Source organism: Somniosus microcephalus, chromosome 6 (genome assembly GCF_052327205.1).
Source record: "Somniosus microcephalus isolate GS21.2 chromosome 6, FLI_Smic_1.0, whole genome shotgun sequence".
Taxonomy (NCBI): domain Eukaryota; kingdom Metazoa; phylum Chordata; class Chondrichthyes; order Squaliformes; family Somniosidae; genus Somniosus; species Somniosus microcephalus.
The window spans coordinates 104,105,681-104,122,795 of record NC_140992.1 but is presented as its reverse complement, the minus strand read 5'-3'; the positions used below and the strand labels follow the sequence as shown (position 1 = coordinate 104,122,795).

Here is a 17,115-nt window from a genome sequence, read left to right as displayed (position 1 = left end):
ACAGATATCTGTATCTGTTGTTCAATCATCCATCTTCACTTAGTTTCATACAAATCTAATTGCGCAAATCAGAATTAAATGCAAATCATCAGTTGTGCATGAATGGAAGCAATATGTTCTGCAAAGTAAATTTCAATTAGGAGTGTAATTCATACATATCTCCCATGATTTTGCAACAAACAGCTTGATTCTTTTGTGCTGGTTTAACTTATTAAATACAAATAATGGAATCAATTATTAGGACTAAATGTGAGAATTTATCAGTACAGTAATTCTACCTAGTAAAAAGAAGTCAGAAGGGGAATATACTGCGTGACAAAACTCTTCAAATTCTTTAGGGAAATGAAAATCCAAGTGGGCAGTAGGAAGTCCTGCAACATGCTGCTTCTAGACTTCCAAAAGGCATCCGACAAAGTTTCACATGAAAGGCTATGAGTTCAACTCACAGCTGTTGAGGTTCAGGGTTAACCCTAGGAATACATAACAAATTGGCTGAAGGGTAGAAAACATTAATTACTATCGGGATAGGGGGAAGTACTGAGTGGCGTGCCCCAGGGCTTGATGTTTATGTTTATATAAAGACTAGTTAGGCCTAGAAATTCGGGGGTTTAGCGCCAGCTTTTACTGCCCAATTCAGGGAAGGCAGCCGTCGCACTTTCGCCTGCTGCTGCCATTTTCGCCAGGTCAGCAGCGCTGCCGTTGCCTGTGCTCGCCGAAAGTAATGTCATTTGTCAGAGTGTGACGTCAATCGGCATGTAATGCAGAATTGACGCCTGCGCATCCATTTTGGATATCGCCGCTCCTCTTGCCCCCTTCCCTAAAGCACACCTGTGCATGCAGCTGCTAAAAGCGCTTCAGCACTGTTAATAGCCAAGAAGATGCTTCAACTGACAAATGTAAGACAGCCAGGAATGGCAGGACTTGGCAAATTTTAGACGAAGATGGAGGCTGATAAGTGGAAAACAACTCAGATGGATGCTGGAACTTCAAAAGCCTTATTTGCCAAGGTTCTTCTTTTATATTTTCATTTTTTGCCCATCAGTTGGGGGTGGGGGTTGCATTTTCTGGTGGCTTTCCGGGAGGCCTACTGAGCTTGTGGGTCAGTAAATCAATGGGTGAAATCTTGTGGAACAAGCTTTGAGTTCAGAATTGAACACCTGCACAAAACTGCAAATCCCTCAGCGGATTCCCAGCAAAGAAAGAAAAAACAAACTCCTAAAGAGCATCGGATTGACTCCACTGCAATGTCTGAAGATCATCTCTGATAAGAACTCATTTATCTTTATGATGATAGAGTCACCAGATGTCACCCCCTAGCAAAATCTGGACTCAACTGCTTAAGATTTTAAGCAATTATAATTAATTTATTCAAAATTTCATAACCAGTTATTTATCAAATAATTAATTTGTGTTGCATATGCAAGACCCACTAAAAGCTGGCACGATTACTACACATGTAAATACTTTCAAGAGTAACCATTAGGGAAAGACTAGTGTTACAGGGAACGCAGATGCATTCATTTCCTACATTACAACAGTGGCTACACTTAAGTACTTCATTGGCTGTAGAGTGCTTTGGGATGTCCGACGGTCGTGAAAGGTGCTATAGAAATGCAAATCTTTCTTTTTTCTTTCATTTCATGAATTATTAAAAAATCAACGTAGTTAATAATCGGGTGGCAGGTAATATTGTAACAAGTACGGCAACTGCTCTGTAGATGGCCTACAGTTTCACTCATTTTTTCCTCGTGCTCCTTCACTGCAAGCGGGACATAGATGCGACTTTTGGCCTCCTGCTGAGCTTAGCGCTGGAAAGAGCGTGTTACCACACCACAAATTCTCCACACCGCTGATGTTAATTAGCAGGCAGCACCAAAATACTGGTGCTGCCTGCGTTCTTGGAGGATGGCCTTTAGCCTTGGCTGGCACTGTTACCGGCAGGTTTCCAGCAAACTGGAATTTCTAGGCCTTGGACTCAGAGACACAATGCATAGTGGTTACATTTGCCAATGATACTAAACTTGGAGGGGCTGTGGAATCAGAGGAGGCAGCTCAGAAATTATGAAATTGAGTTGGAGAAAATATGTAAATAGGCACAGCGATAGCAATAGATGAAATGGAATGCAGACAAGTGCAAAATACCATGCATTAAACAAGTACATATTTCAAATAAATGATGCACATACTCCATGAATGGTAAAATAGTCAAGGAATAGCAATTTCAGAAACAGCACATAATGGTGGCTTTGATTGGCAGGCAGGCATGATAAAGTAAACCTCCCCCCTCCCCCTGTCTGATTTTCTCCAGACACACGGAATTTTAACTAAATTAGGATTTTAGATTTTTTGAGTGGGAGCGCAACCTGGCTCCAACCCACCCACTTACGAGTTTACATTTGGAGGCTGGTGAGAAACCTACTCACCGAAGTTGGGGATTTATGCGTGTGGGTAGTTATTGGTGCAATTAATGTCCTTAGGAGACGTTAATAGGGTCTTTGCAAATTGCTTTTAACTCCGCTCCAAATTTAATGGGTGCAGTACAGGTTTCCCAGGGCTCAGGAAACTGACCAGGGAAATGGAGGCGAGTTGGAGCAGCAGTTCAGGTGGACATTTAAACTTGTGATTGCTCCATCTGAATAAAATCTCACTTATTGCAGCTGGTGTCTCAGTTCCCTCTGGGAAATGTTTGGCAGAGAGTTCTTGTGTGGATACAGCTTTTTTCAACCTTGGATGATTTCAAGCTGACAAGATCAGGATGGGAGCTGTGTTGGTACAAACGACGTAGATAGGACTAGGAAGCCGGTTCTGTTAAAGGAGTATGAGCAGCTAGGGGTCAAATTAAAAAACAGAACCTCAAGGGTAATAATCTCTGGATTATTACCTGAGCCACGAGCGAATTTGGCTAGGACAAATAAAATTAGAGAGTTAAATGCGTGGCTCAAAGACTGGTGTGGGCGAAATGGGTTTTGCTTCCTGGGACACTGGCACCAGTACTGGGGCAGGAGGGAGCTGTTCCGTTGGGACGGGCTTCACTTGGCCAGTGCTGGGACTAGAGTCCTGGCGGATCATATAACTAGGGCTGTAGAGAGGGCTTTAAACTAACTAGTGGGGGGGAGGTTCCTAGAGAGCAAATAATAAAAATGACAACAGAGAAGGTCATAGACTTAGGTAGCAGTGGGGAAATTAAAAACCAGAGCGTGTCAGGAAGGGGCAGAAGGTATGGAGTAAAAGGTAAAGTAATAAAAAGGGCAAAAGCAGGAACTAAGTGTCACAAAACATATTTGAAAGTTCTCTATCTGAATGCACGTAGCATTCGTAACAAAATAGACGAGTTAATGGCACAAATAACTACATATGTGTATGATCTTGTGGCCATTACAGAAACATGGCTGCAGGGTGACAATGCCTGGGAATTAAACATACCAGGTTATTTAACGATCAGGAAGGACAGGCAGGAAGGAAGGGGAGGTGGGGTGGCTATGTTAATAAAGGAAGGAATCACTGTAATACAGAGAAATGATATTGGGTCAAAAGATCAGAATAATGAAACAGTTTGGGTGGAGGTAAGGAATAATAAGGGGAAAAAAACACTAGTGGGTGTAGTCTGTAGGCCTCCGACCAGTTGCAATTCTGTTGGACGGAGTATCAATCAGGAAATAGTTGAGGCTTGTAATAAGGGAGCATCTATAATTATGGGGGATTTTAACTATCATATTAACTGGACCAATCAAATTGGGCAGGGCTGCCTTGAGGACGAGTTCATTGAGTGTATTAGGGATGGGTTTCTTGAGCAGTATGTAACTGAACCGACCAGGGGGCAAGCAACCTTAGATCTGGTCCTGTGTAACGAGACAGGATTAATTAAAAATGTCCTAGTAAAGGATCCCCTTGGAATGATTGACCATAACATGGTTGAATTCCATATTCAATTAAAGGGTGAGAAGGTTGGATCTCAAACAAGCGTGCTGAGCTTGAATAAAGGAGACTATGAAGGTATGAGAGTGGAATTGAGTAGAGTGGATTGGGAAAATAGATTAAAGGGTAAGACGATACATGATCAGTGGTGTACATTTAAGGAGGTATTTTACAACCACCAAAAAAAATATATTCCACTGAGAAGAAAAGGGTGTAAAAGAAAAGACAGCCATCCGTGGCTAAGTAAAGAAATTAAGGATAGTATTCGACTAAAAACAAGGGCATATAAGGTAGCCAAATCTAGTGGGAGGATAGAGGATTGGGAAAACTTTAAAAGACGGCAGAAAATAACAAAAAGATTGATTAAGAAAGGGAAGATAGATGATGAAAGTAAATTAGCAAAAATATAAAATCAGATAGTAAGAGTTTTTATAGTTATATAAAAAGAAAAAGGGTGGCTAAAGTAAATGTTGGTCCCTTAGAGGATGAGACCGGGAAATTAATGGTGGGAAATATGGAGATGGCAAAAACACTGAATGAATATTTTGTATCAGTCTTTACAGTAGAAGACACTAAGAATATCCCAACACTGGACAAACAGGGGGCTATGGGGGGGAGGAGCTAAACACGATCAAAATCACTAAGGAAGTGGTACTCGGTAAAATAATGGGACTCAAGGCAGATAAATCACCTGGACCTGATGGCTTACATCCTAGGGTCTTGAGGGAAGTGGCGGTAGGGATTGTGGATGCATTGGTAATAATTTTCCAAAACTCCCTGGACTCAGCAAAGGTCCCGGCAGACTGGAAAACTGCTAATGTAACACCCTTATTTAAAAAGGGCAGTAGACAGAAGGCTGGAAACTATAGACCGCGTAGCCTAACATCTGTGGTAGGTAAAATATTGGAGTCCATTATTAAGGAGACAGTAACAGGACATTTGGATAAACATAATTTAATAGGACAAAGTCAGCATGGTTTTATGAAGGGGAAGTCATGTTTGACAAATTTGCTGGAGTTCTTTGAGGAAGTAACATATAGGGTGGATAAAGGGGAACCAGTGGACGTAGTGTATTTAGACTTCCAAAAGGCATTTGACAAGGTGCCACACAAAAGATTATTGCTTAAGATAAAAAATCACGGGATTGGTGGTAATATTCTGGCATGAATAGAGGATTGGCTATCTAACAGAAGGCAGAGAGTTGGGATAAATGGTTCATTCTCAGACTGGCAATCAGTAACTAGTGGTGTTCCACAGGGGTCAGTGCTGGGTCCCCAACTATTTACAATCTATATTAACGATTTGGAGGAGGGGACCGAGTATAACATATCAAAGTTTGCAGATGACACTAAGATGGGAGGGAAAGTAGTGAGTGAGGAGGACATAAAAAACCTGCAAGGGGACATAGACAGGCTAAGTAAGTGGGCAGAGATTTGGCAGATGGAATACAATACTGAAAAGTGTGAGGTTATGCACTTTGGCAGGAAAAATCGTCGAGCAAGTTATTATCTTAATGGCAAGAAACTGGAAAGTACTGAAGTACAAAGGGATCTGGGGGTCCTGGTGCACGAAACTTAAAAGGTTAGTATGCAGGTGCAGCAAGTGATTAAGAAGGCCAATGGAATGTTGGCTTTCATTGCTAGGGGGATAGAATATAAAAATAGGGAGGTATTGCTTCAGTTGTACAAGGTATTGGTGAGACCGCACCTGGAATACTGCATACAGTTTTGGTGTCCATACTTAAGAAAAGACATACTTGCTCTCGAGTCAGTACAAAGAAGGTTCACTCGGTTAATCCCGGGGATGAGGGGATGGACATATGAGGAGAGGTTGAGTAGATTGGGACTCTACTCATTGGAGTTCAGAAGAATGAGAGGCGATCTTATTGAAAAATATAAGATTGTGAAGGGGTTGGATCGGGTGGATGCGGGGAGGATGTTCCCGATGATGGGTGAAACTAGAACTAGGGGGCATAGTCTTAGAATAAGGGGCTGCTCTTTCAAAACTGAGATGAGGAGGAACTACTTCACTCAGAGGGTGGTAGGTCCATGGAATATGCTGCCCCAAAAAGCTGTAGAAGCTACATCATTACATAAATTTAAAACAGAAATAGACAGTTTCCTAGAAGTAAAGGGAATTAGGGGTTACGGGGAGCGGGCAGGAATTTGGACATGAGTCTAGGTTCGGATCGGTCATGGCCCTGTGGGTAGCGGAGCGGGCCCAGGGGCCGTGTAGCCTGATCCTGCTCCTATTTCGTGTGTCTAATTCTGTTAGATTCAGGAGATGGTTCTGTGATCGTAGATTGGCGGTTAGGATCAGATCAACCATGATCTTATTGAATGGCGGAGCAGGCTCGAGGGGCCGATTGGCCTACTCCTGCTCCTATTTCTTATGGTCTTATGAATGTGTTTAACAGCATATCAGAAGAGGAAGACCATCACCATCCACGGTAGCAATGATGTGCTGTGGTGGGATCAACATGTGCACAGGAGGGAGGTGCACAGGAGAGGGGCTGAGATCGCAAGAGGCAGTATCCACATCACAGGGTTTACAGAGGCTCAACTTCCTTGATCTCTCCGAATGGCAGTGCTTCCGCAGGCTGAGGTTGTCATGTCAGGTGGTGGCAGACATCCGCAGTCTCCTAGAGGAAGACCTGCTCCCTGCTGGACCTGGTGGCCTCGCATTACCAGTGGCTGTGAAAGTGACCACCTCCCTCAACTTTTTTGCCTCCGGATCCTTCCAGGGTGCTACCAGAGACATAGCCAGGATCTCCCAGTCGGCTGCACATAAATGCATAAGGCAGGTGACAGATAGATTGTTTGTCAGGGCTGGAAGTTATGTAAACTTCCTCTGTGATGACAATAGCCAGAATGAGTTGGCACTCAGATTCGCCTCTCTGGTTGGATTCCCATAGAAACTTGACTCCTTCAAACTTGGCTTGTGACACCTGTGAGGAACCCCACCAATGAGGCAGGCACAGGAATGCTACAATGAGAGCCACATGACCACCAGCTGTGTCAAAGAGCAAGCCATCGGGATGTTGAAGACTCGTTTCAGGTGCCTAGATAGGTCTGGAGGCGCCCTTCAGTATTCACCAGCGAGGATCTCCAGAATAATAGTGGTGTGCTGCATCCTGCACAACATTGCGCAGCAGGGAGGATTGCAGGTGGAGGCGGATGAAGGAGCTCATCACTCATCTATGGATGAGGAATACATAGAGGAGTTGGCGCAGGAGGAGGATGAAGATGGAGCACCCATTGCCAGACCAGCCACTTACATTGCTGCCCGGAATGCCCTAATATCACAAAGGTACACCTAGTGTGAAACATAACAAATGAAATTCTGCGGTCCGCTCCCACCACCAGCACCAATCACCCCGCTCCCTTTGCACTAAACAGTTCTTCAACAACTCATCCACCCATTGCACATCCAACCAATGGGTCCTGTTATGTATTGGCATTCATCATGAAACAAGTGAAAGGGCGAGTTGACCCTTGGGATGCAGTAATGGGCAAGACGTGGAAGTGGTGCAAATCAATAAATTTTACATAGCGTTATAAAAAGAGGAAACTTAACAACGTAACATTTTGTCAAACACTCTTGGTGAATTACAATTTCTTAAACTTGCGCTTCCTACTGCTTCTATGTGGTGCAAGCTGTGCGGCTTCAGCAGAGGTACAGGCAGGTTGCTTACCTCCCTGCCCTGACTGCTGAGATACATTTGGCCTGCGCTCTCGGGGTTTTGGAGCCCCTGAGGGCTCCACCAAAGACTGCTCCACCTATACTAGTGCAGGGGCAGACACGGCCATTGGGAACTGAGGCAGCATATCGAGTACTGGCTGGGGTGGGGGGCAATGAGTGAGAAGTGGGAGTGCTTTGAGTGGAGTTCCCACTTCCATATCCCCTTTCGCCATCATCCCTCTTGTTCCAGGGCCAGTGCCACATCACTTCTACCACTCTGCTGCAGACCAGCTTGGTGGAGATCAGTGACACGTTGTAAGGCCACGGATCTGTCATCCTATTTAAAGTGGCTGACAAGTTGGCATCCAAAGTCTGCATGGCCATGGCCATGGCCTGCATAGACTCATTTGACAGCCTTGCATGAAGCTCCATGGAGGTGGTCACTCTCTCCATGGCAGTCATTCTCACAATTCCCTGTGTCACCAATCCACTAGCGATCGAGTTGGACTCCTCCATCCTCTCCGCTATTATGGTGCGTGTGCGTGGTACATCTGTCATGTAGGGGGTGGCCGGTGTGGCGCGTGCCTCTGACTGTTGGTGAGCGGTTCGAATCGTTCCCACGCCCCTGGGTTCTAGACACCGGACTTAGGTACAGGCGGCGATACAGAAAAACTCGAGTAGACAAGTGGTTTGGATGTAAGAAAACAAAGATTTTATTAAAACAGAAAATAAAACACAGTCTTATGAGAAGTCACTAGTATAAATTACAGGCAAAATACAAAATAACTATACTTATTCAGGGAATGGGGAACACTCGGCACATCGAGGGAAAACAAACTACATTAACAATCCCCTTATCCTTATCCCACCACCTATACCTAACTAGATTAAGCTATGAGGGGCCAGAATTCATGCTCACCAATCCAAAGCAAAGCCAACTGTTTAACGAATGCAGGTTTTGAGGTTTGGTTTTTCTGTCCTCTTAGGTACCCCGTTGCCACGTGGCCTTCAGGGGCGTGGTGCTGGGGCTGCTGCTGCGACACACCTTCTCCTCCGCTGCCATCGTCATCTCGTCGCGATGGGTTCTCCTCTTCTTCTCCCTCGGGCGGTCATCGGCGGTAACGTTGTGCCTATAGGGCAATTGGCAGTTTTTACTGCCTAGATTTTCCTACCCAAGCGTAAGAACGGCAGTATATTCGTCGTGGCATGGACACCGGCGTTTTCGCAGTGCTCACCAAAATGTTCGTCTCACCAAGCGCCAGCTTATAGCTAGACGCTCGGCCTCATCAATACGTTTTTCGCTGCCCTGCTCTGCTCTTATCGAGTTGTTACCATCTTCTTCGTCTCTTTTCGTATCGTCTCGTTCGGTTACTATACAATTCCTGGACTGCCTACTCACTTTCGTCTCGCCCCTTTTTGTGGCCTGGGCATCCTGGATGGCTATGGACTCGGGTCTCGTTCCCCTTCCCCGCAATTGGTATGGTGTAATTGGTTGCTGAAACTCTGCTACGGGGAGCGAGGAGAGAACCCGCCACGAGGCCAGGGCACGAGTACGAGCAGCGGCAGCCCAAGACTAGACGAGAGGTCAGAGTCAAGAGCGCAAGAGTCAAGAGCGTGATTGCTACCCGGGGCCCACAGTTATACTCCTTTCGAATGGGCCCTTATCTGCGCGCCAAATCAGGTTAGTTCATTGTTCCAATTTTGGCAGGCTGGTTTAAATGATTATAGCAATCTAAACTAACTGTTTTTAGATGGCCGTTTATCGCACCTAATGGCCTGATGTCCGAGCTGTATTGTTACTAATGCATTCTAATCAGCCTGCACAGCCTTGACGGCCCCCATAAGCTGTTTCCGATTATTTATTCAAACAACTGAATGGCCTCAAGTATAGGCCTAACTGGTTTTGATCTGTCTACGATCTGACTTAATGCATATTCAATGTTTGCTGTCTGGTTTTCAAAACACAAAGTCCTTTTTCACAGAAACTGCATTTAAGTTTCGATTTCCCCAAAGCTGCTTGTGCTGCCACAGAGTCCAAGCTTTTAAAATCTTGCAGGCTTTTGGTCACGAGGTGCAGATGCCATCTTTTGGGTACCCTTTTTAAAATGTCCATGCAGGGTCCCTTTTATTAATAACCTTGGGGGAAATGTGGGAATTTTGCGAATCTTACAGTCAGTACCTGACTAAGTTGCTGATGCACGTCTAGCATTCTCCTTCTCAATGATAGCTTCCAGGGTTCAGCATCGGTGTCCAGCTGAGCAGAGCTTGGAGAGGATTGCACCTCTGGACGCAGACTCTCCACAGCTGTCCCTGCCATCAGTGTCTGCTCATGCTCACTTGTGAGGTGTGAATTACCAGGTGAAAACCCAACTAATTGTCTAAGTGGACTCACCGAAGTGCAGGGATCTGTGCTGGTGCATGGCTGTACGTCCTGTAATGGTGTACCCTCAGAAGGAATGAGGTCTTCTGAGGAATCATCCTCATGGATGTCGTGCGACATTTGCTGTAGGCGTGAAGGCCCTGGAAGATTTATTCAAGGCAAAGTCTCAATCTGACTCACTATACTCAGCCTTCTCATAGTTCAGCCATTATCCTGGAAGGACTCTATTCCATTCTCCCAGTTTCTCTGTCTCCACCGCATCTGCTCTGATGATGCCGCCTTCCATACTAGTGCTTCCGACATGTCTTCCTTTTTCCTCAACTGAGGATTCCCCTCTACTGTGGTTGACCGTGTCCGTTCTATTTCCCGCACTTCTGCTCTCACCCCTTCCCCTCCCTCCCGGAACCACGATAGGGTTCCCCTTGTCCACACCTTTCACCCCACCAGCCTCCACATTCAACGGATCATCCTCCGCCATTTCCACCACCTCCAGTGTGATCCCACCACCAAACACATCTTCCCCTCACCTCCCCTTTCAGCATTCCGAAGGGATCGCTCCTTCCGCGACATCCTGGTCCACTCCTCTATCACCCCCAACACTCATTCCCCTTCGCCCGGCACCTTCCCGTGCAAGCACAGGAGATGCAACACATGCCCTTTTACTTCTACACTTCCCACTGTCCAGGGCCCCAAACACTCCTTCAGGTGAAACAGCGATTTACTTGTACTTCTTGCAATTTAGTATACTGTATTCGTTGCTCTCCTCTGCATTGGGGAGACCAAACATAGATTGGGTGACTGCTTTGCGGAACACCTCTGTTCAGTCCGTAAGAGTGACCCCGAGCTTCCGGTTGCCTGTCACTTTAGTTCTCCGCTCCACTCCCACTCTGACCTCTCCGTCCTCGGCCTCTTACACTGTTCCAAAGAGGCTCAACGTAAGCTCGAGGAACAGCACCTCATCTTTCGATTATTAGGCACTTTACAGCCCTCTGGACTCAACATCGAGTTCAACAATTTCAGACCATAAGCTCTGCCCCTATCTTTTTTTCCCATTTGTTTCTCTCTCTCTCACATGGCAGCTGTTGATTGTTCTGCCATTGTCATTTACACTTCATCTAGAGTCATCTTTTGTTTCAAGACTTGTCCCATTACCATCTCCTTTTGCCTTGCACCATCATCCCTTTTGTCTCTTAATCTCTCCTGCCTTCCATCCTATCACAGACACTCCTTTTTGTTTTTTCTTCCCCTCCCCCCTTTCCGTGCCCCTATACTTGCTTAAAAACCTGATCCATCTCCAACTTTTTCCAGTTCTGACAAAAGGTCATCGACCTGAAACTTTAACTCTGTTTCTCTCTCCACAGATGCTGCCTGACCTGCTGAGTATTTCCAGCATTTTCTGTTTTTATTAAAGCCAGCATATGTATGTCAGAGATATTTGTAAATTTGTCACCAGTTATCTGCAAGCTCCCTGTCTCTCCATCTCCGACTAAGAGGGTTGCAGATGTGCCATTTATCTCAAGGGCCTCCTGCTCTGCATTAGTTAGCTGGACTATTTGTGGTGGGCCACCTCCAGTCCTCTTCTTCTCCCTTGTGTTTTGCGCTCTTTTCTCTTACATGGGGCCAAAATCAGACCTGTGAGTTCAGATATTCACCCGATGGGCGCAGTCCATTCGATGAGGGTGACTATGAGACAGATGCATCACATTGAGTGGCAACGGTGGGTGGATAAATGGGGAGGTGATGCAGTGCAAAGAAAGTGAAGGCTGGGTGCTGCTGAAAGGTGAGTGAGTGAGAGGAGTGATGTGATGGAGAACACTTGGAACGGCAGAGTTAAAGGGGGTGGGGGCTTAAAGCATAGGATGTAGTTGAATCAGCAAATTGTACTCACCTTTCCTGACCTGGTTAGGTCATTAAACCACTCCCTACATTGCTTACAAGACCTGAGCACAATGCTCTTGCTGCTCACCTCCTCGGCTACCTCCAAGTACCTTCTTGGTGAGAGCCGCAGGTTTCTTCCTCCCATTGCTGGAGAAAAGTATGTCCCTCCTACTCTCGACTGCATCAGAAAGTAATTCCAAGGAGGCATCAATGAATCTGGGTGCTTCCCTTGCTCTATGTCCACCATCATCCTGAACACCTCCAATTTCCATTTGTGCTCTGTTACTTTAAATACAGCTGAGATTGCGTCATGCGGAAGTGCATCGTGCCCGCCAATGTTCCCTTTAAGCTGCATGGCTATGCCACGCAGCGCTCTGGAGGTCCCGCGCAGCCAGCTCACTGGCTTTTAAATGGAAAAACCGCTCATGTGTGGAATTTTGAATGGGCTGCACAGCCCCCAAAAAAATTAGGCGGAACATTGACGACCAATTAAGTTGAGACCACAGATTCCAAACCGCCCATTTGACTTCCACATTTCGCCCACCCATTTCAGCCCCTTGTTTGGAAGCTACCTTCAGATTAATATCGGAGCCACAGAGGAACAGCTACAGTTGGGCTCAGTACCTCTCGGTTAGGGGAGGAGGAAAGAAAAAAATCAGCCAGTGCGGATGACAGGTGAGGGCAACATCAGGATCGGCTGGGATTGTTCTCCTTAGAGAAGGTTAAGGGGTGATTTAATAGAGGTGTTCAAAATAATGAGGGGTTTTGATAGAGTAAATAAGGAAAAACTGTTTCCACTGGCAGGAGGGTCAGTAACCAGAGGACACAGATTCCAGATGATTGGCAAAAGAACCAAGGGTAGATGAGAATTTTTAAAACATTTTTACGCAGCTCACGAGGGCCTAGGTCAAGCACATTGTGGTGCCAGAACAACATTCTACAAATTGACTCCCTTATATTGGTGGCTAGGCATGCTTAAGGCCTGTAAAACATACGTCACAAATTGTGAGCCATGCTATTTAACCAATAAGTCATCACTAATTAAGCCACCACCATTGGCTCCTGTGAAAGCTGATGAGCCAATGGGAAACTTCTTTATTGACTTTATTGGACCACTTCCCCCGTCTTTGGGATACAAACATGTTCTCGTTTGTTTAGATGGATGCACTTCCTTCTGCTGGCTGATCCCCACAAAAACTGTTTTGGAAAATGCACTCGCCAATGCTATTACTGACATAATTACTGTAGCTGGTGCACCCAAAATCTTGCACTCCATTAAAGGCAGAGCCTTTGTCTCCAAGGTCTTCAAAGACTACTGCGAACAAAGGGGGATTGGGTTAGAGCAAAGCACGCCACGTCATCCGCAATCAGCGTAAAACGTAAAAACCAGGAAGTAAAAAAGCTATTGGTCAAACTGTTGAGAATCAGGGGAAATAAGTGGACCACCGTCATTCCGGAGGTGCAGCTATCGCTTAATAATGTGCCCACATCTGCATCAGGGACAGTGTCCCCTAAAACTCCATATTATCTGATGTATGGGGTTGAGATGCATACACCGCTTACCCATAGTTCTTTTATTGCCTCTGCACACTCTGATTCCTTGACCCAACAGCGAGTTAGATTAAAAAAAAGTAACAGAGGAGATTCATCAAATTGATCAGAGGATAAGGGAGGCAAATAGGCAGAAAAAAATTGACAAACAAAGCATGGCAACCCCTAGTAGGAGAATGGGGAGAGGAAAAGAAGTTCGAGCAAAAACTTGGTTTAAGACCGAAATGGAAAAAACCTGTTCAAATACATTCTGTTATTAACGAAAGAACAGTTAAAATACATATTAACCAGCCAAATGGCAAACATATTCTTAAAACTGTCTCCATAGACAATCTCAAAAGATGTCCTGCGGGATACCGAAATGGAGGAACAATACAAGGTGCAGTCGTACACTGTCTTTCAAGACCCAGCTTGGAGCACGACACAGGAAATGGATGCGATCGAATGACTGACGACGGTCAGCCAGAGGTGTCGCCGACTCCTCCACACGATGCTTGGCAACGCCTCAGCAATTGGATTTGCAAAAAGCCACAACCGAAACAAGGAAAGATCAACGAGTTACTTCAACGAAGGAGGAAAATACCGCGGATGAAGAAGGAATCAACTGAGCGCCTGGCAAGGCCTTTACGAAGACAAGAATCTGTCCACACGCTGGATCGAAGGAACAGCGTTTCAAACTTCAGCTAGTTCCAAAAGACATCTCCTTGACTTGTATGAATAAATCACCTCTACGGAACGTACATCTGCCGATTGGACATTCTAAGTACATGTTGTTTCGCTAATTGCAGGACACTGTACCTATTGTCCTTTTAATTTGTGTTCAATTTAAAATAAGGCGAAACATTGTCCTAGGATGACTTAAAAGGAATTTTCATGTAACACATGATTGTAAATCTCGTGAAATTAATGTGCTATTGTAATCTTATTAGTAACATTGACCAAACTCTGCCCTAATGTTTTGAGCTCATTTTTTGGTCAAGAGGGGGGTGTGAAGGAATAAGCCATTTAACCGATTCAGAAAAAGACACCATTTTATGAAAGAATTCTGGCCTTATTAAAACATGACAAACTGGGTCTGGAAACCTAGAAACCTAACTGAAAAAGCTGTTACAGTAATTCAGGTAATAGAGATAAGATAGTTGTTGACACTGAATCAATAACCTTATTGAAACAGAAGGTTGGAGCCTCCTGACGGTCTGGATCTTTGGAAAGAAGACAATGGTGTATCCTGGATAAGGTGTTCTAAGTTACACTTCGTAAAGAGGCACATAAAATTATGAAACATATGCCTTCGTAAAAATAACATCAAGTAAAAGAAACACCTGCTGCCACACCGTTTTTGTGTTAAACTTAAGAGCACCTACGGAGGAGAGACACGATTCTGTGTTTGTACTGGTCTCGCTAGACGTACTCTTATCCAGTCAGCTAAACACTCATTCAAATAACTCCTCGAGAGACAGGGTGCGGTTTTGAAGCTTTACTTGAATAAAATTGTGACACTGTAAACAAAAACAAAGTATGTTTTGTACACAGAGCTGAGTACTATACATTAGATGTTACATAAGATACAAACATGTTTATGAAAACAGAATAGACTAACCGTATAAGTAAATAGCACTGAAGCTAAACCTCGGTAGCTAACAGCTAATAAACTTCTTATGGACAAAGTATTGTCAAAATACTACACCGACAAGGTTGTTATCATGTTACTAAACAAGGATACTCACAGACATTGCATCTTGCCTAGCGTATAAGGAAGGATGGAGGAGGATTGAGAATGGCTGCTTCGTGTGGGCTTTGTTCACAACTCCGCAAAACACTCCCTTGAATACTACTTCTGGGGCAGACAGGAAGAAGGTCAAATAACACACTGCTATACAATAACTACCACTAGAGGGTGCTATCTGCATGTAATAAGTCCAGAACAGTGTTACAACCAGCTGAGGTGACTAAGAATTGCATAGATCACCCTAGTTAAGGTGTTCTAATTGCAGGAGCACAAACAGAAGGCCTTAGTAACAATGACATCAAATAGAAACACCTGCTGTCACACTGTTTTTATGGTAAGCTAGGGACACCTGGGGTAGAGACATAAGTCTGTAATGCTACCAGCTGAGGTGACTGTAAGAATAGCAGGGGTCAGCAGAAAAATGACTAGAGATAATTAGCTTACATCGGCAGAAAACTTAAAAGGAAATATCACTGAACTTTTAAATGGGATAATAGACTCGCTTAAAGGGGCAAAGCGATTCTCAGGCTTCAGAGGCGGCTCTGTATCTCAGGGATCAAGGTACTGTATTTGATTTTGGTGGATATCCTGAATAAAACTAAGAACTGTAAAACTGTAGCGAAGTTAAGATTTGAGAATAAGGATCTCTGATAAGATTGTAAAGCTTGCTCTTTTTGGAACTGTTAATGTTGCGATTGACTCACCAACTGTAAAATACATGTCGGTTCTTTAATAAATCTATATATTTTTAGAATTGTTTCACATAATACTTCTGTATCAAACTCGCGAACTCAATCTCTGTATACTCTTTGGTGAGGAGTTGCAGAATTCTGGAGGAGTTTTCTGGACCCTCACAATATCCGGAACGTTACAGTCTAGCTAAACTTATTAAATGTGCTATCTGGAGGACGGTAACATTTTCAGGTGGTTCCTTTCCTTTAGGGAGAGATAGTCCAGACCTTTAGACCCAATTAAGCATCTTTAGGATTCGGCTACCTCAAACTTTAGTTGAAAGTGAACGTCTGATCCGCGGTAGCCCTAAAGGGGCTAGGACTAGTAATAATCCTTTCATTCCATCCCTCCATCTCAACCTCACTTTATGGCCAGAGGGTGTAAAAACCCCAATGGCCAACACTCATCCAAGACCTATGGCCATCTCATAAAACATACACGCACATTCCACACCTTGCATACATTTAGGGCTATTCAACTATGGGAGGCACATCAGGCAAGCACAAGGCTGCATATGTACTCAGATGCCGTCCTTTTACTTGCAGGCCAAGCTATCTCATAATAGGCGGCAGCAGCAATGGACGGGTGGAGGGCCGCCTCAGCTACAACCCCTCAGCAATCCAGAGGCGCACGTCCACAGGATCTTGGCAAGCCAGGTGATCGGTCCCATCGCCGCTGGAGAGGTCGACCCTGTTCGGGACAGCAATGGTAAGGTCATCAGCTTTCTCACCTCTCTCATTCCACTTGTCCCTCACCACACCAGCCTTTTACACTTTCAATCCAATTTGCTAAATCGCTCCAGTCCTTGCTCCCTTAATGCCCCCCTGCCCTGACGCTAAAGCCACTCTTGTACCTCACTGCTTTCAGATGGTGATTCACCAGCTGAGGAGACAGACCCTCAAGCAGCCAGTGGGAGCGACGCCGCAGACGAGGAGGAAGAGGAAGCTGGAGCCTCAGCGCCAGCTTCTCCCGAGGGAGCCCATGCCCACATGCAGTCTCAGATTGAGAAAACGCAAGCACTGACTGCTGCCATCATCGCTGGTTTGGCCACATTGCCCTGGGGCTCTCACGGCATCGCAGCAGGCCAGCAATCTGTGCTCCAGCAGATTGCTCCGGATGCTGAGGTGCTGCCCCGTGGGAGTGCCGGTGTGTCGGTCGAGCAGAGAGTTGCTGTCCTCTCTCAGGATGACAGCATTCCTGCTCCCACCACTGTCACTTCCCCAATGCACTTGTCACCGCCTGTAGCCCA

At 45.2% G+C, this 17,115-nt stretch overlaps 1 long non-coding RNA gene across 1 annotated transcript; it reads left to right on the top strand.

The window, feature by feature from the left end:
- The first annotated feature begins 6,719 nt into the window (after nt 1-6,719).
- LOC147115968 (uncharacterized) lies at nt 6,720-15,888 on the top strand. Its single transcript, XR_015078722.1, has 2 exons — nt 6,720-9,277; nt 13,734-15,888. It is a non-coding gene; the product is annotated as an uncharacterized LOC147115968 (long non-coding RNA).
- Nucleotides 15,889-17,115: the final 1,227 nt, after the last annotated feature.